General features: G+C 46.7%; 1 protein-coding gene across 2 annotated transcripts in view; it reads right to left on the reverse strand.

Annotated features, from left to right (window-relative positions):
* Positions 1 to 23,702, reverse strand: part of ATP9A (ATPase phospholipid transporting 9A (putative)) — a 366,971-nt gene that overhangs the window by 216,503 nt on the left and 126,766 nt on the right. Inside the window, exon 1 of one of the 2 annotated variants that reach the window (XM_063958978.1) lies at positions 2,761 to 3,065. The exons of the other annotated variant lie outside the window; for it this stretch is intronic. The gene's annotated coding sequence lies outside the window, so the exon portion shown is untranslated. Of the gene's footprint in view, positions 1 to 2,760; positions 3,066 to 23,702 lie in introns of those variants that run through there. 2 annotated transcript variants of the gene reach the window in all.

A 23,702-nucleotide genomic window follows, 5' to 3' on the forward strand; every position in this document is an offset into this window, starting at 1 on the left:
AATCAGATTTCCCCCCCCCCACTTGGTCTGCAATCTATCTCGTTTGGAATCCGACTCCGCCTGTTAGGAACGTAGCCAAAGTGGACGTTATGCGCCACTAGCGAAGCTGAAAACGCAAGAACCAACTGCCAACGTCCAAAGAAGCTGTAGGTAGCAAGAAGTGTAAGGTGGTCTTTATTTAGGGCAAACCTGAACTGGAGTGCCCTGCCCCTACAGCCTTGTTACCTCAAAACCCTTACCAAAGCAGGGCGAAGCAACAGCCCTACTGCTGTGTAGGGTACACTCCGATAGGTAGTAAAACACCCAATAATTGTAATTGTCTCTCATTGGAAATCGTTCAGCCTTCGCTGAGAACCTGACGTACTGGCCTGGTGCTATGAGGGCTGGCGGTAAATCGACCGCAACAATCTAACTGAAACAATAAAAAAAAAAATATATATTTTTTTTTCCCCCCCTCAGGCAGTACATGCCCTTGCATTCCCCCAAAAGAGGACCGGTAAGGGTCTGTCTGTGCAGTTTTTACGCAGAGTACTAACCACTATACCATCACGACAACTTAAACGAGCCAAGTAGGAGACGAACCTACAATCTTGTTATCTGTAGTCAGATGCGTTATACATTGCGCCACTGGCCCAGATTCGTATTTGTCCGACACACTGTGTGACCGACTTTGCAGCTAAGCTGCTTGTTTGACTATGCATTAGACTTAGTGATCATGTACTCCAACCAGTAAGTACACCACGGAAGTACCGTGTGTATTAACCTGCATTACCGTGCATGTGGTTACCAGCAATAGTGAATCTTCCTGTAGAGTCATGCTGTACAAAAACAATTAATAAATTAAACTCCTAACAACACCCCGCTCCTCCAGATGCTAAGTGTTGTAGAGCAGCAACCTCCGGGAAAGAACCAGGAAGTAACGTTAAAAGAAAATGGTGTCCTACCATGTTTTTTTTTTTTTTGGTTTTTGTTAAACCAGGATCTGAACCAGTGTCCATGCAATCACAATGTTCACTGTGGCCGGAAAGCCTAACCACTTAGCTACAGAGCCACCTGTAAAAACAATAAGCAAAGCTGCTGCAGATGAGGCCTGAACTCACCATGTTTGCCGTGCTCAACAGATACTGTTTAATAAACACTGTGTGCTGACCAAATTAGTCTTGCTTACTGCAAAATAGATTTTTAATGTCAGCATATTTTATATATATATATATATATATATATATATATATATATATATATATATATATATATATATGTATATATATATATATATCTACACATACATAAAACAATGTATATTCACACATACTCAGACCTTAATAAATATATATATATTCCATATATGCATACATACACATATATACATATATATTATATACCCATACACAAATATCCAGATATATCCTGATACAGAGGTATAATACATTTTCTAGAAGTCTGAAACTAAATGTGACCTCACACAGGCTTAAAACCTGAGATGACTGCTGCTTAACCACAGCTTAGTTAATGGGCCCTATCTAGTGGCCGGCGCCGGGAGCGCGCTCTTGGGAGCAGCCTCTGGAGAGCTATCCTGACTGTTAAACCTATGGTAGGTTTATATTGATAGTGTAAGCCCCAACTGAGCTATTTTTAACAGTTTGAACTAGCATGTATTAGTATGCAATCTAGTTGGATCACCAGTTTCCCCCAGATGGCAAAACACTATGCAACATTGCTTAGCTTCCAAGCTCAGATGAGTTTGGGCATATCCAGAGTGGTGTGGCTGTAGATTAAAAATACCTACAGCACCTTGTACTCCCAGGTGGCTAATCAGGCCCAACACTGCTTAGCTTCCAAAATCAGATGAGATTGGGCGTATCCAGTGTGGTGTGGCCAAGTGAATTAAGCCAAAGCTGCTGCAGGTGAGACCTGAACTCATAATGCTTTGCAGTGCTCCACAGATACTGTTTTATAATCACCATGTGCTGACCAATTGATATAACATATCTTACTTTACAACAGTGAACAAAGCCAGTATTTGGCTGCCACAGCCATGATTCAGATTTGCAGTCTTTAGGATCATTATAAACAGTTTATGAAATAAATAATTAGTAAGTGTATACCCATGTTTTAGACATGGCAGGGAAACTGCTTATTAGTAATTGCTGGTGTCTTACTAATGCAGACAGACAATACAAAAAACAAAGACAGACAACTTGCACAACTCAGTAAATAGCACTAAGGTGTCTCTAAAAATATATATCTGGCCAAGTGCAGTGCACGCCAGCAATATGCCTGATCCCAAATTTCCCTTAACACCCCTGCGCCTTCCATGGAGGAGAGATGTAACACAGGAAATTCTGGAAATACAACAGGAAAACAACAGGAAGCATGGTTAATATGTCCCCATGCTCACAGTATAACACAAAGTGCAGACTTATAATTATGTAGGCAGATTTAATAAACATCTTATGTTGCACTCAAACCTGCACATGTAACTTGTATCCTGTTTTAACAAAGACTTCATAGCCTATTGTAATACATATGCAGCGCTGCTGTATTCCCTTTATCAATAAGAGTTGAATCATGATCTTTTATCCAGTGACCCTGACATTTCTGTGTGCAGGGAACATCACTGTGGCAGCAAAGTTACTCATGGAGCGGCCTATGCATAAAACCATGTGGCTGACGCAGCTCAGAGCGGCGGGGGACCACACACACACACAGTATCCCACACAGTGGGGCGGCAGCGTGAGCTGACCGCCCCGTTCAACATACCTGGACCCTGTGGTGAGGGCTATGACGGGGCTTCTCTGTAAGTTCCGTCCAGCCTTTACTGCAGGTTTTAGTCCTGCACGTGGTAGTGAGGGAGCTCTTTTTAGAGAGGTCCGACACCCACAGCTGCTAAAGCAGCCTTCACTATCCCGGACCCATGCCTATTGGAAGGGGGGAAGGGATGTGGTAAATCGTTGAAAAAAGAAAAAACTTAGAAAAAATTCCAATGAAATGTGGACCTCTGTGGCAGCAAAGCCACAAGCCTACTAACTGTGTCGAGCACAGAAAAAACACTGAGGTACTCAGGAATATGGAGGGGAGGTGTAGTTTCAAAATTAATTTATTCAGTGCCTACTTCCTGTGGAAGCCGTCCATATCCCAAGAGTACTCCAGTGACCCCTAGTGGATGAAAAAGAAAAGCTCAGGAACTCATGACTCTAGTCAAGAACCTATTGAAACCAAAACAAGTGTCTGTGCATCATTGCACTCAAGTCCTGGGAAAGATGGTGGCAACATACAAGGCCATTCCCTTCGGCAGGTTCCATGCAAGGACTTTCCAATGGGACCTATTGGACAAGTGGTCCGGGTCACATCTACAAATTCATCAGCGGATCACCCTGTCCCCCGGGGCCAGGGTATCTCTCCTGTGGTGGCTAAACAGTGCTCACCTTTTGGAAGGACGCAGGTTCGGCATTCAGGATTAGATCCTGGTGACCACGGACGCGAGCCTCAGAGGGTGGGGAGCAGTCACACAGGGAAGAAACTTCCAAGGACTTTAGACAAGTCAAGAGACTTGTCTTCACATCAACATCCTGGAACTGAGGGCCATATACAACGCACTAAGTCAAGCGCAGAACATGCTTCGCGACCAACCAGTTCTGGTCCAGTCAGACAACATCACCGTAGTGGCTCATGTAAACCGCCAAGGCGCACAAGGAGCAGAGTGGCAATGCCGGAAGCCACCAAGATTCTTCGCTGGGCGGAAAATCATGTAAGCGCACTATCAGCAGTGTTCATTCCGGGAGTGGACAACTGGGAAGCAGACTTCCTCAGCAGACACGACCTGCATCCAGGGGTGGGGGGACTTCACCGGGAAGTCTTCGCACAGATTGCAAGTCAGTGGGGACTGCCCCAGATAGACATGATGGCATCCCGTCTCAACAAAAAGCTACAGAGGTATTGCGCCAGATCAAAAGATCCTCAGGTGGTAGCAGTAGACGCTCTAGTGACACCGTGGGTGTTCCAGTCGGTCTATGTGTTTCCTCCTCTTCCTCTCATACCCAAGGTGTTGAGAATAATAAGAAAAAAAGGAGTGAGAACAATTCTCATTGTTCCAGATTGGCCACGAAGGACCTGGTATCCGGATCTGCTGGAAATGCTCACAGAAGATCCGTGGCCTCTTCCTCTACGACTGTACCTGTTACAACAGGGGCCATGTCTGTTCCAAGACTTACCGCGGCTGCGTTTGACGGCATGGCGGTTGAAGGCCGGATCCTAGCGTAAAAGGGAATTCCGGATGAGGTCATTCCTACTCTGATAAAGGCTAGGAAGGACGTGACAGCTAAACATTATCACCGTATATGGCAAAAATATGTTTCTTGGTGTGAGGCCAGGAATGCTCCTACGGAAGAATTCCATCTGGGCCGTTTCCTTCACTTCCTACAGACTGGAGTGAATCTGGGCCTAAAGTTAGGATCCATTAAGGTTCAGATTTCGGCCTTATCCATTTTCTTTCAAAAATAATTGGCTTCTCTCCCAGAAGTACAGACTTTTGTAAAGGGAGTGCTGCATATTCAGCCTCCTTTTATACCTCCGGTGGCCTTGGGACCTTAACGTGGTGTTGAGTTTCCTTAAGTCGCACTGGTTTGAACCACTTCAAACGGTGGAGTTAAAATATCTCACTTGGAAGGTGGTCATGTTATTAGCCTTGGCTTCGGCTAGGCGAGTGTCGGAATTGGCGGCGTTGTCTCATAAAAGCCCCTATCTGGTTTTCCATATGGATAGGGCGGAATTGCGGACTCGCCCTCAATTCTTGCCTAAGGTGGTGTCATCTTTTCATATGAACCAACCTATTGTGGTGCCTGTGGCTACACGAGATTTAGAGGATTCTGAGTCCCTTGATGTAGTCAGGGCTTTGAAAATTTATGTGGCCAGAACGGCTAGAGTCAGGAAAACGGAAGCACTGTTTGTCCTATATGCAGCCAACAAGGTTGGCGCCCCTGCTTCGAAGCAGACTATTGCTCGCTGGATCTGTAATACGATTCAGCAGGCGCATTCTACGGCTGGATTGCCGTTACCAAAATCGGTCAAGGCCTGCTACTTGGTCGGGTTCAAACACCTTTGCAAAGTTCTATAAGTTTGATACCCTGGCTGAGGAGGACCTAAGGTTTGCTCATTCGGTGCTGCAGAGTCATCCGCACTCTCCCGCCCGTTTGGGAGCTTTGGTATAATCCCCATGGTCCTTTCGGAGTCCCCAGCATCCTCTAGGAAGTTAGAGAAAATAAGATTTTAAACCTACCGGTAAATCTTTTTCTCGTAGTCCGTAGAGGATGCTGGGCGCCCGTCCCAAGTGCGGACTACTTCTGTGAGACTTGTATATAGTTTTGCTTACATAAGGGTTATGTTATAGTTCCATCAGGTTGGACTGATGCTACGTTATTTTTTCATACTGTTAACTGTTTAATTGATACACAAGTTATACGGTGTGATTGGTGTGGCTGGTATGAATCTTGCCGTTGGATTAACAAAAATCCTTTCCTCGTACTGTCCATCTCCTCTGGGCACAGTTTCTCTAACTGAGGTCTAGAGGAGGGGCATAGAGGGAGGAGCCAGTGCACACCCAGACCTAAAGTCTTTCTTAAAGTGCCCATGTCTCCTGCGGAGCCCGTCTATCCCCATGGTCCTTTCGGAGTCCCCAGCATCCTCTACGGACTACGAGAAAAAGATTTACCGGTAGGTTTAAAATCTTATTTTCCCATCTGCTGGGCTGACGGAGGGAGTGCGATTGCAATGGGATCGTCGATTGGCACATGACTGCACAATGAAAGCAGTGAGCAGCACTCCTGAAGGTATGTGTAGTGTGTATGGGCAGAGCATGAGCTTCTGGCACCATAGGCGTCAAGTTGTTGGAGGCAAGTTGGTTGCCGGAAGGAGTGGTTCATGGAAGGGTCTGTGCTTGAGAGGCAGTTTGACCCGAGTGGATGTGAAGGGGCGAGGCTCACTGGCCAATGAGAGACCAGTGGTGGGAGACCTAGGCTGTGGTGCTAGCCGACACAGCACACACCACGGGATGGGACACTGAAGAGGCTGTTTGCAAGGTACATTGGAAACAGACGGCGCTATATCACAAGATAAATTATGGTTTTACTCCCCTTGTACATCCAGACTTCTGTTATTTTTTCAGTCGTTCTGGCTCAAGCATATGTACAGGGAGAAAAAAATAAGAATTTACTTACCGATAATTCTATTTCTCATAGTCCGTAGTGGATGCTGGGACTCCGTCAGGACCATGGGGAATAGCGGGCTCCGCAGGAGACAGGGCACATCTAAAAAAGCTTTTAGGTCACATGGTGCGTACTGGCTCCTCCCCCTATGACCCTCCTCCAAGCCTCAGTTAGGTACTGTGCCCGGACGAGCGTACACAATAAGGAAGGATCTTGAATCCCGGGTAAGACTCATACCAGCCACACCAATCACACCGTACAACTTGTGATCTGAACCCAGTTAACAGTATGATAAGACAAACGAAGTAGCCACTGAACAGATGGCTCACAACAACAGTAATAACCCGATTTTTGTAACAATAACTATGTACAAGCATTGCAGACAATCCGCACTTGGGATGGGCGCCCAGCATCCACTACGGACTATGAGAAATAGAATTATCGGTAAGTAAATTCTTATTTTCTCTAACGTCCTAGTGGATGCTGGGACTCCGTCAGGACCATGGGGATTATACCAAAGCTCCCAAACGGGCGGGAGAGTGCGGATGACTCTGCAGCACCGAATGAGAGAACTCCAGGTCCTCTTTAGCCAGAGTATCAAATTTGTAAAATTTTACAAACGTGTTCTCCCCTGACCACGTAGCTGCTCGGCAAAGTTGTAATGCCGAGACTCCTCGGGCAGCCGCCCAGGATGAGCCCACTTTCCTTGTGGAATGGGCCTTTACAGATTTAGGCTGTGGCAGGCCTGCCACAGAATGTGCAAGTTGGATTGTACTACATATCCAACGTGCAATCGTCTGTTTAGACGCAGGAGCACCCAACTTGTTGGGTGCATACAATGTAAACAACGAGTCAGATTTTCTGACTCCAGCTGTCCTTGAAATATATATTTTTAATGCTCTGACAACGTCCAGTAACTTGGAGTCCTCCAAGTCGCTAGTAGCCGCAGGCACCACAATAGGCTGGTTCAAGTGAAATGCCGAAACCACCTTAGGGAGAAATTGAGGACGTGTCCTCAATTCTGCCCTGTCCGAATGGAATATCAGATATGGGCTTTTGTATGACAAAACTGCCAACTCCGAAACTCTCCTGGCTGAAGCCAGGGCCAACAGCATGGTTACCTTCCATGTAAGGTATTTTAAATCTACCGATTTTAAAGGCTCAAACCAATGAGATTTGAGAAAATTTAGAACCACGTTCAAATCCCACGGTGCCACTGGAGGCACTATTGGGGGTTGTATATGTAGTACACCTTTGACAAAAGTTTGTACTTCAGGCACTGACGCCAATTCCTTCTGGAAGAAAATTGATAAGGCCGAAATTTGAACTTTAATGGACCCCAATTTGAGGCCCATAGACAATCCTGCTTGCAGGAAATGTAAGAATCGACCCAATTGAAATTCTTCCGTTGGAGCCTTCTTGGCCTCACACCACGCAACATATTTTCTCCAAATGCGGTGATAATGTTGTGCGGTCACTTCTTTCCTGGCTTTAATTAAAGTAGGAATAACTTCCTCAGGAATGCCCCTCTCTTTTAGAATCCGGCGTTCAACCGCCATGCCGTCAAACGCAGCCGCGGTAAGTCTTGGAACATACAAGGTCCCTGCTGAAGCAGATCCCTTCTTAGAGGTAGAGGCCACGGATCCTCCGTGAGCATCTCTTGAAGTTCCGGATACCAAGTTCTTCTTGGCCAGTCCGGAGCTACCAGTATTGTTCTTACTCCTCTTTTCCGTATAATTCTCAGTACCTTTGGTATGAGAGGCAGAGGAGGGAACACATACACTGACTGGTACACCCACGGTGTTACCAGAGCGTCCACAGCTATTGCCTGAGGGTCTCTTGACCTGGCGCAATACCTGTCCAATTTTTTGTTGAGGCGAGACGCCATCATGTCCACCTTTGGTTTTTCCCAACGGTTCACAATCATGTGGAAAACTTCTGGATGAAGTCCCCACTCTCCCGGGTGAAGGTCGTGTCTGCTGAGGAAATCTGCTTCCCAGTTGTCCACTCCCGGGATGAACACTGCTGACAGTGCTACGACATGATTCTCCGCCCAGCGCAGAATCCTTGCAGCTTCTGCCATTGCACTCCTGCTTCTCGTGCCGCCTTGTCGGCTTACGTGGGCGACTGCCGTGATGTTGTCGGACTGGATCAACACCGGCTGACCCTGAAGCAGCGATTTTGCCAGGCTTAGAGCATTGTAGATCGCTCTTAGCTCCAGTATATTTATGTGAAGAGACGTCTCCAGGTTTGACCACACGCCCTGGAAGTTTCTTCCCTTTGTGACTGCTCCCCAACCTCGTAGGCTGGCATCCGTAGTCACCAGGACCCAGTCCTGTATGCCGAATCTGCGGCCCACTAACAGATGGGCAGTCTGCAACCACCACAGGAGAGACAACCTTGTTCTCGGTGACAGTGTTATCCGCTGATGCATGTGCAGATGCGATCCGGACCATTTGTCCAGCAGATCCCACTGAAATGTTCGTGCATGGAATCTGCCGAATGGAATCGCTTCGTACGAAGCCACCATCTTTCCCAGGACTCTTGTGCATTGATGTACTGACACAGTTCCTGGTTTTAGGAGGTTCTTGACAAGTTCGGATAACTCCCTTGCTTTCTCTTCCGGGAGAAATACCTTTTTCTGAACCGTGTCCAGAATCATGCCTAGGAACAGCAGATGTGTTGTCGGGGTCAATTGAGATTTTGGAAGATTTAGAATCCACCCGTGTTGCTGAAGCACTACTTGTGTTAGCGCTACACCGACTTCCAGCTGTTCTCTGGACTTTGCCCTTATCAGGAGATCGTCCAAGTAAGGGATAATTAATACGCCTTTTCTTCGTAGAAGAACCATCATTTCGGTCATTACCTTGGTAAAGACCCGAGGGGCCGTGGACAACCCAAACGGCAGCGTTTGAAACTGATAATGACAGTCTTGTATCACGAACCTGAGATACCCTTGGTGTGAGGGGTAAATCGGGACATGTAGATAAGCATCTTTTATGTCCAAGGACACCATGAAGTCTCCTTCTTCCAGATTCGCTATCACTGCTCTGAGTGACTCCATCTTGAACTTGAATTTCTTTATGTACAGGTTCAAGGATTTCAGATTTAGAATAGGCCTTACCGAACCGTCCGGTTTCGGTACCACAAATAGTGTGGAATAATACCCCTTTCCCTGTTGTAGGAGGGGTACCTTGACTATCACCTGCTGAGAATACAGCTTGTGAATGGCTTCCAAAACCGACGTCCTTTCTGAGGGAGACGTTGGTAAAGCAGACTTTAGGAACCGGCGAGGGGGAGACCTTTCGAACTCCAGCATGTAACCCTGAGATACTATCTGCAGGACCCACGGGTCCACTTGTGAGTGAACCCATTGATTGCTGAAAATCTTGAGTCGACCCCCCACCGTTCCTGAGTCCGCTTGTAAAGCCCCAGCGTCATGCTGATGGCTTTGTAGAAGCCGGGGCGGGCTTCTGTTCCTGGGCAGGGGCTGCTTGCTGCCCTTTCTTACCCTTTCCTCTGCCTCGCGGCAGATAAGACTGTCCTTTTGGTCGCTTTTTATAGGAGCGAAAGGACTGCGGCTGAAAAGACGGTGTCTTTTTCTGTTGGGAGGGGGTCTGAGGTAAAAAAGTGGATTTGCCGGCAGTTGCCGTGGCCACCAGGTCCGAAAGACCGACCCCAAACAATTCCTCTCCTTTATATGGCAATACTTCCATATGCCTCTTGGAATCCGCATCACCTGACCACTGTCGCGTCCATAAACTTCTTCTGGCAGATATGGACATCGCGCTTACTCTTGATGCTAGAGTACAAACATCCCTCTGAGCATCTCGCATATAAAGGAAAGCATCCTTTAATTGCTCTAGAGTCAATAAAATACTGTCCCTATCCAGGGTATCAATATTTTCAGTCAGAGAATCCAACCACACTACCCCAGCACTGCACATCCAGGCTGAGGCTATTGCCGGTCGCAGTATAACACCAGTATGTGTGTATATACTCTTCAGTGTAGTTTCCAGCCTCCTATCTGCTGGATCCTTGAGGGCAGCCGTATCAGGAGACGGCAACGCCACTTGCTTTGATAAACGTGTGAGCGCCTTATCCACCCTAGGGGGTGTTTCCCAGCGCGCCCTAACCTCTGGTGGGAAAGGGTATAATGCCAATAACTTCTTGGAAATTAGCAGTTTTCTATCGGGGTTAACCCACGCTTCATCACACACGTCATTCAATTCCTCTGATTCTGGAAAAAATACAGGTAGTTTTTTCACCCCCCACATAATACCCCTTTTTGAGGTACCAGCAGTATCAGAGATCTGCAAAGCCTCCTTCATTGCCGTGATCATATAACGTGTGGCCCTATTGGAAAATACGTTTGTTTCTTCACCGTCGACACTAGATTCATCTGTGTCGGTACCCGTGTCGACTGACTGAGGTAAAGGACGTTTTACAGCCCCTGACGGTGTCTGAGACGCCTGAACCGGTACTTACTGGTTTGCCGGGCGTCTTATTTCGTCAACTGACTTTTGTAATGTGCTGACATTATCACGTAATTCCATAACTAAAGCCATCCATTCCGGTGTCGACTCCCTAGGGGGTGACATTACCATCATCGGCAATTGCTCTGCCTCCACACCAACATCGTCCTCATACATGTCGACACACACGTACCGACACACAGCAGCCACACAGGGAATGCTCTAATCGAAGACAGGACCCCCTAGCCCTTTGGGGAGACAGAGGGAGAGTTTGCCAGCACACACCAAAAGCGCTATAAATGTATATAAACAACCCTAGAAGGTGTTGTTTACTATATATGCGCTCTTAATATATAAATATCGCCAATTTATGCCCCCCTTCTCTTTGTTACCCTGTTTCTGTAGTGCAGTGCAGGGAAGAGACCTGGGAGCCTTCCTCACCAGCGGAGCTGAGCAGGAAAATGGCGCTGAGTGCTGAGGAGAATAAGCTCCGCCCCTTTTTCGGCGGGCTTTTCCCCGGTTTTTAAGAAACTGGCCTGGGTTAAAATACATACATATAGCCTTAATGGCTATATGTGATGTATTTATTTTGCCACTAAAGGTAATTATATTGCTGCCCAGGGCGCCCCCAGCAGCGCCCTGCACCCTCCGTGACTGAGTCAGTGAGCCGTGTGACAACAATGGCGCACAGCTGCCGTGCTGTGCGCTACCTTCAAGAAGACTGAGGAGTCTTCTGCCGCCTGCTTTCCGGACCTCCGTTCTGCCGTCTCTTCAGCGTCTGTAAGGGGGATCGGCGGCGCGGCTCCGGGACGAACCCCAGGCTGACCTGTGTTCCGACTCCCTCTGGAGCTAAGTGTCCAGTAGCCTAAGACTCCAATCCATCCTGCACGCAGGTGAGTTGGAAATCTCTCCCCTAAGTCCCTCGATGCAGTGATCCTGTTGCCAGCAGGAATCACTGAGATTGAAACCTAAAAAAAAACTTTTCTAAACAGCTCTTTAGTAGAGCCACCTAGATTGCACCCTCTCGGACGGGCACAAAAACCTAACTGAGGCTTGGAGGAGGGTCATAGGGGGAGGAGCCAGTACGCACCATGTGACCTAAAAGCTTTTTTAGATGTGCCCTGTCTCCTGCGGAGCCCGCTATTCCCCATGGTCCTGACGGAGTCCCAGCATCCACTAGGACGTTAGAGAAATATACAATAGTGTAATACTGTTAAACTTGTTACTATTTTCTGCAACAGTGTGTGCCACCAATACAGAGTATTGAATTAAATTGTGTAGAGTATCCACCACCTTAAATTTTCAGGATTATTGGGTAGCCTCTTAAACAGTCCACTCACAGCTTTACGCGGATATTCAAGCATCCAAAGACAGTGGTGCAAGTAGAAATTTTTTCTTAGTGGTACTGGAGTGCCGAAAATGGGCGTGACCATGTGTTGTGGGGGGCGTGGCCACATGCCAGAGTGGGAGTGGCTACATGACACTAGTGGCGTGGCGACACTACAAAGCCTCTTTTCTTTGCACTCTGGAGACAAGGCTTGAAATATATAGCACTACCTCCAGTATAATAAAAATATATAGTAATGCCCAGAGTATAATAAATATATATAGTAATGCCCCCAATGTAATAACAATATATAATAATGCCTCCATTATAATAGGATTTTAATACCTACCGGTAAATCCTTTTCTCTTAGTCCGTAGAGGATGCTGGGGACTCCGTAAGGACCATGGGGTATAGACGGGATCCGCAGGAGACATGGGCACACTATAAGACTTTGAATGGGTGTGAACTGGCTCCTCCCTCTATGCCCCTCCTCCAGACCTCAGTTAGAAAACTGTGCCAAGGGAGACGGACATTTCGAGGAAAGAATTTATTGTTTAAACACAGTGAGTGTCATACCAGCTCACACCACGAACATACCGCAGAACGTGGCATTCAAAAGAATACCAGCCAACGGCATGAAAAATACACAGCCACATGCTGAGAGAATAGGTAACACAACCAGTGTGTCAACACAACCAATAATAAGACACTGCCTGCCATGGCATGAACAACTTCAGCAACAACCTGACAGAAAAGAAACATCACCAGAGTGTAACCATAACCAATAACTGCAGACACAGTACGCACTGGGACGGGCGCCCAGCATCCTCTACGGACTAAGAGAAAAGGATTTACCGGTAGGTATTAAAATCCTATTTTCTCCTACGTCCTAGAGGATGCTGGGGACTCCATAAGGACCATGGGGTTTATACCAAAGCTCCAGACCGGGCGGGAGAATGCGGATGACTCTGCAGCACCGATTGAGCAACATGATGTCCCCATCAGCCAGGGTATCAAACTTGTAGAGCTTAGCAAAAGTGTTTGAACCCGACCAAGTATCCGCTCGGCAAAGTTGAATCGCCGAGACTCCCCGGGCATCCGCCCAAGAAAGCCCACCTTCCTAGTAGAATGGGTCACCACCGAATTCAGTAACGGCAATCCAGCCGTAGAACGAACACGCCGAATCGGATCACAGATCTAGCGTGTAACCGACTGCAGAGACGCAGGCGCCCCAAACATGCTGGGAGCATACCAGACAAACAGAGCCTCTGTTTCCGCAATCTGAGCCAAATTGGCGACATAAATATTCAAAGCTCCGACTACACCTTGAATCAGCTTAAGTAACCACAGGCATCAAATAGGCTGGTTTCTGCAAAATATCTAAACCACTGTTGGCAGAACTATTATCCGAGTTCTCACTTTCGCTCTATCCTCCTGGAAGATCAAACAGGGGCTCTTGTGAGACCCAGCCGCTACTTCCGACACCCGCCGTGCGGACGCCAAAGCCAAAAGCAGGACCACTCTCCAAGAGAGATTTTTACACAACCTTTCAGAAAGGTTCCAATCATTGTGGGGGCCCAAATGGAGGTTGGATGTGCAGTACTCCATCCACGAAGGTCCGAACTTCCGGAAAGCTCGCCAATTCTTTCTTGAAAGAAAAATTTATAAGGCCAAAACCGCACTTGAATGGAGACTAACTTTAGGCCTGCACCCACACCTGCTTGCAAAGAATGGAGAAGCACGACCCAGCTGAGGCTTCCGTAGTAGCCTTCTTGGATTCACACCAAGACACATATTTTCTCCAAACACAGTGGTAAGGCTTTGCCGTTACTTCTGTTCTAGCCTGAAGTAAAGTGGAAATGACTTCACTGGGAATACCCTTTCTGGCTAGGACATGGCGTTCAACCACCACGCCGCCAAACGCAGCCGCGGTAAGTCTTGATACACGCCCGGATCTTGCTGTAACAGTTCCTCACAAAGAGGAAGAGGCCAGGGATCTTCTATGAGTAAATCTTGAAGAACTGGATACCAAGCCCTCCATGTTCAGACCGGAACAATGAGGATCGCCTGAACCTTTGTTCGTCTTACGTTTATCACCTTCAGAAGAGTGAAAACGGAGAGGACACATAGACCGACTGAAAACACCCAAAGTGTCCCGAGGACGTCCACTGCTATAGCTCGAGTGTCCCCTGACCTGGAACAATATCCCCGAGATCTCTTGTTGAGGCGAGACACCAATAGGTCGAATTGAGGCACACCTCAAAGACCTGTCGCTTCATTGAAACTTCTCGATGATGACTGTATATCTCCCGGATGGAGATCGCATCTGCAGAGGAATCTATTTTCTCCGTCGTTCACATCCGGACCGAAGACTGCTACTATAGCGTTTACCAGTCCTTTCACCCAGCGGAAAACTTTTACGGCATCTGCCATTGCCGCTTTGCTCCATGTTCCGCCCTAGCGGCATACTTACACCACAGCTGTCAAGTCGTCGGACAGAATTAACACGGCAGATCACAAAGCATATGTTCATTGAAAATAGCTCTTAATTCAAGAAAACTTATTGCAGACAAGCTTCCCAGCTTGACCTTTTCCTCTGGAAATACTTCCCTTGCAAGGACTGCTCCCCAGTCTCGGAGATCTGCATGCACGGACACCAGGATCCCATCCTGGATTCGAACCTTCTTCCCTCTAGGAGGTGAGAACTGAGCAGACACCACAGGAGCGATATCCTGGCCATTAGGATTATATTCTGGCGCATGTGCAGGTGAGACCCGGACCACATTTCCAACTGGCCCCGTGAAAACCACTCTGGCATATGACCTGCTCACTGAAAAGCCTCTTAGGCCGCACCATCTTCTTCATCAACGGAACATATTGATGGATTGTCACTGCAAATCCGATCCGACTCTGGATCCTCAGACCTCTTTCCACAGGAAAACACAGAACCTCAACCGTTCAGTACCTACTCTGATACCCACCTCCGACATCTGCGTCGTTGGGAACAACAGCCATTCCCTGTGTTGAAGAACAGTCAGAGAGAAATAACGATTTGCACCACTTGTTTCTTGACCTCGCCTTATTCAGGAGAGCGTCTCAGTACAGAATAACAATGGCTCTTACTATTGAAAGAAACTCATCATACTGCCATCACTCCGGTGAAATAGCAAAGACAATCCTGGATATCAACCCAGGTAAGCCGAATGTGGAGAAAAACGCATTTAACCCCTTTTCTACCTTTACGTGCTGGAGCTCCCTTCGCAAGTAGAAATCTTTGATTTTTTTTTTTATTTTTTTTTTAGGGACAGCAGGACAATGTCTTGAACCTGACGCAACTCTGGAATGGCGTCGCGTACTACCTCCCCTTCCAGAGGGGAATCACTAAGATCTATTCGAAAATCAGTGAGGGGAATCATCTGTAAACTCCAGCATGTCCCCCTTTGGATTCTATTAGTAACTCACAGGTCCAAGTCCATTCCCGGACTGACTAAAGAATAGTAGACGAGTTCCCACCGGAGTGGGCTCCAGCCACATAGACATGCGGTGGATGTGGTAGAAACAGAAAACAACATCCGCTTCTGCGAACCTAACAAGGCTGCAGAACTCTTACCTTTTCACCTTCCACAGTCTGCACCGAAAAGGAAAAAAGAAGGGTATCAAACCAGTTAAAATTACTGCATCCCACAACCGAATGCGTCACCAACCGTTGTGAGGGAATCTAACTCACGAAGTTAGACTTACCCGCGGTATCTGCCGAGATTGACTGAACTGAACTGAGGCCTCCACAACAGCGGTACACCGTCCCAGGGAAACACTCCAGTATCTCTCGGATTCAGCCTCAGCATTTCTTCTGCAGTCGCACGGCAACCTGCCGCCATGTTATAGAAAAGAATCAACATAAGACACATCCCCTCTCTCTTTAGGGTAATTCTATCGGATGCCTTTCAGAATACAAACACTCCCCCATGTGCAGGTAATGCAAATAACTCCAAAGTAAAGAATAAAATATCACTTAGCTTCCTGTGTACGATCCTTTGTGACAGGGCCCCGTGTCGACCAGGAGTTGACTTTCACAGTATTCTATCCGCAGCGGGAAAAGAATAAACATTCAGACTCCTTGAGAGGATCTGAGACCAACTCGTCACGGCCGACCTAGAGCTTTATCAACAGAGCGACCAGCACATGAGAAGGAATACTATTACTTCAGCATTCATTATAAATCATAATATGAATATACATAATGTAATACACAATTACACACATATCCTATATATATATATATATATATATATATGCGGATTGTCCGGAACCTTCGGGTCCCTAGTGACATTAATGTGTTCGGAATGTGTAAGACCATGTACTGAATGCCCCAATTGTGGATCTAACATGAAACCTTATGGTCGACAGAAAACCCAGTAGTCGTCGACAGCAGGGAGTAGTAACCAGGCAAAATAACATTCTTGCAACCCTGAGGGGTCCGAGGGGAGTAAACGTAAATAATTTTAATAACACTCCCCCACATATACTACAGAGTCTGTGCACGAGCTACTGTTTCCCATACAGTGTTTACTTTTAACAAGCATACAACTACCGACCTGTTGACTCTGCATCTACAGCATCAAGTACCAACAGGTGTCGGCGATGCAGACAGTGATTCCCATAGCTGACTGTGTAGACACATGTGGACTATAGTGGGTATTCTGACAGGGAACACACAGAGACATGCACAGCAATGATTATATGCCTCTTTCTAAAAAACAGTGCTATATTCATTATAACACTAAAAATCTGTGGCCCCCCCCTTGTTTGTCTGCTGTGAGGGCTAAGCCCCGCCCCCTCTTCGGCGCGCTTCAGCCCCGTTATAATATAGTATTAAATGCAGGCAGGGGACCGTATATATAGTGTCCACACACTATATACCTCCTCAAATAACATATATAATGCTGTCCAGAGTGCCCCCCCCCGCCTGCGCCCTGCACCCATGTAACCATTGGTATGTGTGGGAGCAATGGCGCGCAGCGCGATCGCTGCTGTATACTGGCGGGGGTAACGTACCCGGTGCCGGGGCCCGAATATGACTTCTTGCCAGTGAAAAAGAGAGACTCAGTAACTGCTGCCCAGAGCGCTCCCCCCCAGCGTCCTGCACCCTGTGAGTGCCGTTGGTGTGTGGGAGCATGGAGCGCAGCGCTATCGCTGCGCTTACCTCCGTTACTGAAGTCTGATGTCTTCTGTTCTTCTCATACTCACCCGGCTTCTTTCTTCTGGCTTCTGTGAGGGGGGGGTGACGGCCCAGCTCCGGGAACAAGCAGCTAGGCGAACCAAGTGACCGAACCCCCTGAAGCTAATGGTGTCCAGTAGCCTAAGAAGCAGAGCCCTTAACAAAGAAGAAGTAGGTCTGACTTCTCTCCCCTCAGTCCCACGAACCAGAGAGTCTGTAGCCAGCAGGTCTCTCTGAAAATAAAAAACCTAGCATAAAGTCTTTCCAGAGAAACTCAGTAGAGCTCCCCTAGTGTGTGACCAGTCTCTCCTGGGCACAGAATCTAACTGAAGTCTGGAGGAGGGGCATAGAAAGAGGAGCCAGTTCACACCCATTCAAAGTCTTAATAGTGTGCCCATGTCTCCTGCGGATCCCGTCTATACCCCATGGTCCTTACGGAGTCCCCAGCATCCTCTAGGACGTAGGAGAAAACAGGAATATATAGTGTTGTAGTGCCCCTGTATAATAGAAATATATAGTAGTGTCACATTACAATAGAAATATGTAGTAATACCCGTGTCACATTACAATAGAAATATGTAGTAATACCCCAATAATAATAAGACATATATAGTAGTGTCCACATTATATTAGAAATGAATGCTCCGAGCAAGAGACACTGCAGAAAGTGCAATCAGGCTTCTCTCTTCACGCCAGCCACAGCCGCCAGAGGAGGAAGTGTGATGTGGTATCATGACATCACTGTTGCGCTACCAGTAACCATGACAAACTGGGAGGCGCTGTCATGCTGCCAAGCACCATGGTCTTGTCACTTTGTGACGTATTATAATTGTGGTAATGGCGGTCACGGGTGCAAAGTGTGTGGCAGGTGGTACTGAGTACCCGCCTGCCATATTCTTAAGGGTACTCCGCACCCGAGCGTACCCGCATGCTTGCACCTCTGTCAAAAGGTTACTATAAATCCTCGGATAGATCTCACCGATCTCACCACCACTCGCTGATGCAATCCACTTGGGTCTTTGCACATTAAACTCCAAAACAGCTTTCTTATTATTCCAGAAATGGTGATGTTTATTAACACGTTTGGCCAGTGTTGATACTTTGCACACAAAAAATGTATTCCACAAAAAATGAGTATATCCAGATAAAAACACTTAAAAGCAAGTACATAAAATAATTACATAAAATGGGTGTATTTCATACCAAGTATCAAAAAGTTCTCCTACAGATGTTCTGCTGGATCCAACAGAAGGAAGGTCTCTTTCAAAATCTAAGGTAAGTCCACCTCCATAATCAGGAATCCCCACCTGCTTGAACATCAGCGTAAAGCTGTGAGTGGAATGTGTGGGGGGGCTACCCAATAATCCTGAAAAATTAAGGTGGTGGATACTCTACACAATTTAATTCAATACTCTGTATTGGTGGCACACACTGTTGCAGAAAATAGTAACAAGTTTAAACAGTATTAAACTATTGTTTGTATATTTTTTTTCTCCCTGTACATATGGTTGAAGAGCCAGAACGACAGAAAAGATAACAGAAATCGGGATGTACAAGGGAAGTAAAACCATAATTTAATCTTGTGATATAGCGCCGTCTGTTTCCAATGTATTTTGCATGCATTTGATATCAGAGTTGTGGTGTCAACTCATTTCATTGGTTTTGAATGGCTGCTTAAAATTGCGCACAGTAAGATATTCAACTGTACTATTTCCACTGAAGAGGCTGCTGCTCTAAACTACTGGAACAGGTAAGCAGAGTATATATAGTGAAGGAAAAGATGTGTTCAACGGGCAGCAGAGAATAAAGCAGGTGGGCGGGGGGAGATGGGGATCAAGAGAGAACACAGAGAGTGTGAAATAAAGAAAAGACCCAGAAAGGGAAAACGTGTAGATAAAGAGGTAAAGGGAAACGCAGAGAGAGGTAGAAGGGGGTTTTGTTTTTAATGTGTGGTAGGAGGCAAAAACACAGGAAAGGGAGAATATTGCACGTGCCAGTCCCTTACTTTGCCAGGGGCACTCAGACCCCTAGATACACCCCTGTCCTTTCCCTATTTTTCTTTTGTATCCCCTTGTTTTTCTTATTGTGAAAAAATAAAAATGTGATGTTGAAAAACACCTATTTTTCATCTGTGACCACTGCTGCAGGTAGACACGGGGGATATTCTCATGTCTTAAGACCTAAATGTGACTCCATGCAGTAAAATATAGATGGCAATTAGTGACCTTCCTACTCTGCTCATTACTGTAACTATGGATAAGGAAAAGTTTAGATCTGTCATAAGCTATTGACCACTTCTGTGTGTAGTATGTGTAAACAGTTATATGGATCAAGTATCAAGATTTTCAGAAAATGTATAAATCAATTTATTTTATTCATAACATAAAACATATAAAACACATATTCCACAATGTTCCACATTGGTAAATAACCACTGGGAAGGACTGCGCAATCAAGGGATAGCGGCCTGCAATATATCCTCCACCCAAAGAGTATCAATAAGAGGTTACATCCCTTACAAGGAAGCACAGCAAGTTCAGAACACTACTGAAGAGAGCTGGACAGCTGGTTATGAGCCACAGCCTTTATATTCAGTTGTACAACTCATTATACAGAACAGAGAGCCGCCATGAGAGATAAGGAGCACTCAGCAGTATGTGCAGCCATCTAAGCTTATTTCCCTAATAACCAGGAAGGACATAGGTCTGTGATCCCATGGCCAGTGCTCTATTCATTTCTGTGCCTCATATTTTTTTTTAATTAATGCCTTGAACATAATACCCTTCTACTGTATGCTTATTAGTCACTTATCAAACAAAATAAAAAGGATAAAGTACAAATACATTTCTACAAGTCATTATATCCAATTAGCCAGGTGAGATTAGAAGTGTGATACTGCATTCATTTCCCATCACTGACTCAACCATGTAAATCATCCTGACCAGCGCCAGTCAGCATCCAGTGACATCAGCAGCTATACAGGAACAGCATTACACAGGTTTGGTGAGTCTGGTCAGGCCAAGTAAGGAATAATACAGGGTGACTGATAGGTCTTGAGTTGGATATTGAGTTCTCATTGCTCCTACTGTGTGATGGAAGTACACCACTCATCATTAGGTAATTTGTGCTGTGCCTTTAAGAGCAATGCCTGCTTTACATGAAATAAAGTTGGTCTATGTTACATGTCACTTTCCAGCCAGATTGTGGCTCACAACCTAAGAACCCCCAGGAGGAAATGAAACCACAAGCTCACTTCACATTTACTGCCTCAGACCCTATAACCAGGGTAATTAGTAAACAGATTATGTGGAGCCACCTGGTTGGTGAGCAGGTCTTTAAAATGGTCTATTAGTTGGTCTTAAACAATGTGGTGAATACAGTGTTTCCTGCATATGAATTCAATAGGAAGCTCCATAAAGCTGCACAAAAAAATTTCTGATTTACGCCCATACAGCTCTACACCAATAGCATATGTGCCAGCTTATGTCAACCACACATACGCCTATATACACTGGCACTCAACCAGGTCATAAGCACAAGATGAGTATTTATCTTTTTGTGAGTGAAAACCAGACTCACTATGAAGTATTGAGCCAACCAGGGCTATAATACGGTTTAAATACAACTGACTTCTAGGGGCCCCTAGCAATAAAATTATTCATGACATATGCTGGTGATGTCACAAAAAATAAGAATTTACTTACCGATAATTCTATTTCTCATAGTCCGTAGTGGATGCTGGGAACTCCGAAAGGACCATGGGGAATAGCGGCTCCGCAGGAGACTGGGCACAAAAGTAAAAGCTTTAGGACTACCTGGTGTGCACTGGCTCCTCCCCCTATGACCCTCCTCCAAGCCTCAGTTAGGATACTGTGCCCGGACGAGCGTACACAATAAGGAAGGATTTTGAATCCCGGGTAAGACTCATACCAGCCACACCAATCACACCGTACAACTTGTGATCTGAACCCAGTTAACAGCATGATAACAGAGGAGCCTCTGAAAAGATGGCTCACAACAATAATAACCCGATTTTTGTAACAATAACTATGTACAAGTATTGCAGACAATCCGCACTTGGGATGGGCGCCCAGCATCCACTACGGACTATGAGAAATAGAATATCGGTAAGTAAATTCTTATTTTCTCTGACGTCCTAGTGGATGCTGGGAACTCCGAAAGGACCATGGGGATTATACCAAAGCTCCCAAACGGGCGGGAGAGTGTGGATGACTCTGCAGCACCGAATGAGAGAACTCCAGGTCCTCCTCAGCCAGGGTATCAAATTTGTAGAATTTAGCAAACGTGTTTGCCCCTGACCAAGTAGCTGCTCGGCAAAGTTGTAAAGCCGAGACCCCTCGGGCAGCCGCCCAAGATGAGCCCACTTTCCGTGTGGAATGGGCTTTTACAGATTTTGGCTGTGGCAGGCCTGCCACAGAATGTGCAAGCTGAATTGTACTACAAATCCAACGAGCAATAGTCTGCTTAGAAGCAGGAGCACCCAGCTTGTTGGGTGCATACAGGATAAACAGCGAGTCAGATTTTCTGACTCCAGCCGTCCTGGAAACATATATTTTCAGGGCCCTGACTATGTCCAGCAACTTGGAATCCTCCAAGTCCCTAGTAGCCGCAGGTACCACAATAGGCTTGTTTAAGTGAAACGCTGAAACCACCTTAGGGAGAAATTGAGGACGAGTCCTCAATTCTGCCCTGTCCGTATGAAAAATTAGGTAAGGGCTTTTATAGGATAAAGCCGCCAATTCTGAGACACGCCTGGCTGAAGCCAGGGCTAACAGCATTACCACTTTCCATGTGAGATATTTTAAGTCCACAGTGGTGAGTGGTTCAAACCAATGTGATTTTAGGAACCCCAAAACTACATTGAGATCCCAAGGTGCCACTGGAGGCACAAAAGGAGGCTGTATATGCAGTACCCCCTTGACAAACGTCTGAACTTCAGGAACTGAAGCTAGTTCTTTCTGTAAGAATATCGACAGGGCCGAAATTTGAACCTTAATGGACCCTAATTTTAGGCCCATAGACAGTCCTGTTTGCAGGAAATGCAGGAAACGACCCAGTTGAAATTCCTCTGTAGGGGCCTTCCTGGCCTCACACCACGCAACATATTTACGCCAAATACGGTGATAATGTTGCACAGTTACATCCTTCCTGGCTTTGATCAGGGTAGGGATGACTTCATCCGGAATGCCTTTTTCTTTCAGGATCCGGCGTTCAACCGCCATGCCGTCAAACGCAGCCGCGGTAAGTCTTGGAACAGACAGGGTCCCTGCTGGAGCAGGTCCTTTCTTAGAGGTAGAGGCCACGGGTCTTCCGTGAGCATCTCTTGAAGTTCCGGGTACCAAGTCCTTCTTGGCCAATCCGGAGCCACGAGTATAGTCCTTACTCCTCTCCTTCTTATGATTCTCAGTACCTTGGGTATGAGAGGCAGAGGAGGGAACACATACACTGACTGGTACACCCACGGTGTTACCAGAGCGTCCACAGCTATTGCCTGAGGGTCCCTTGACCTGGCGCAATATCTGTCCAGTTTTTTGTTGAGGCGGGACGCCATCATGTCCACCTTTGGTTTTTCCCAACGGTTCACAATCATGTGGAAGACTTCTGGGTGAAGTCCCCACTCCCCCGGGTGGAGGTCGTGTCTGCTGAGGAAGTCTGCTTCCCAGTTGTCCACTCCCGGAATGAACACTGCTGACAGTGCTATCACATGATTTTCCGCCCAGCGAAGAATCCTTGCAACTTCCGTCATTGCCCTCCTGCTTCTTGTGCCGCCCTGTCTGTTTACGTGGGCGACTGCCGTGATGTTGTCCGACTGGATCAACACCGGCTGACCCTGAAGCAGAGGCCTTGCCTGACTTAGGGCATTGTAAATGGCCCTTAGTTCCAGGATATTTATGTGAAGTGACGTTTCCATGCTTGACCACAAGCCCTGGAAATTTCTTCCCTGTGTGACTGCTCCCCAGCCTCTCAGGCTGGCATCCGTGGTCACCAGGACCCAGTCCTGAATGCCGAATCTGCGGCCCTCTAGAAGATGAGCACTCTGCAACCACCACAGGAGAGACACCCTTGTCCTTGGAGACAGGGTTATCCGCTGATGCATTTGAAGATGCGATCCGGACCATTTGTCCAGCAGATCCCACTGAAAAGTTCTTGCGTGGAATCTGCCGAATGGAATCGCTTCGTAAGAAGCCACCATTTTTCCCAGGACCCTTGTGCATTGATGCACTGACACTTGGCCTGGTTTTAGGAGGTTCCTGACTAGGTCGGATAACTCCCTGGCTTTCTCCTCCGGGAGAAACACCTTTTTCTGGACTGTGTCCAGAATCATCCCTAGGAACAGCAGACGTGTCGTCGGAATCAGCTGCGATTTTGGAATATTTAGAATCCACCCGTGCTGTCGTAGTACTACTTGAGATAGTGCTACTCCGACCTCTAACTGTTCTCTGGACCTTGCCCTTATCAGG

This window comes from Pseudophryne corroboree, chromosome 3 (genome assembly GCF_028390025.1).
Source record: "Pseudophryne corroboree isolate aPseCor3 chromosome 3, aPseCor3.hap2, whole genome shotgun sequence".
Classification (NCBI taxonomy): Eukaryota; Metazoa; Chordata; class Amphibia; order Anura; family Myobatrachidae; genus Pseudophryne; species Pseudophryne corroboree.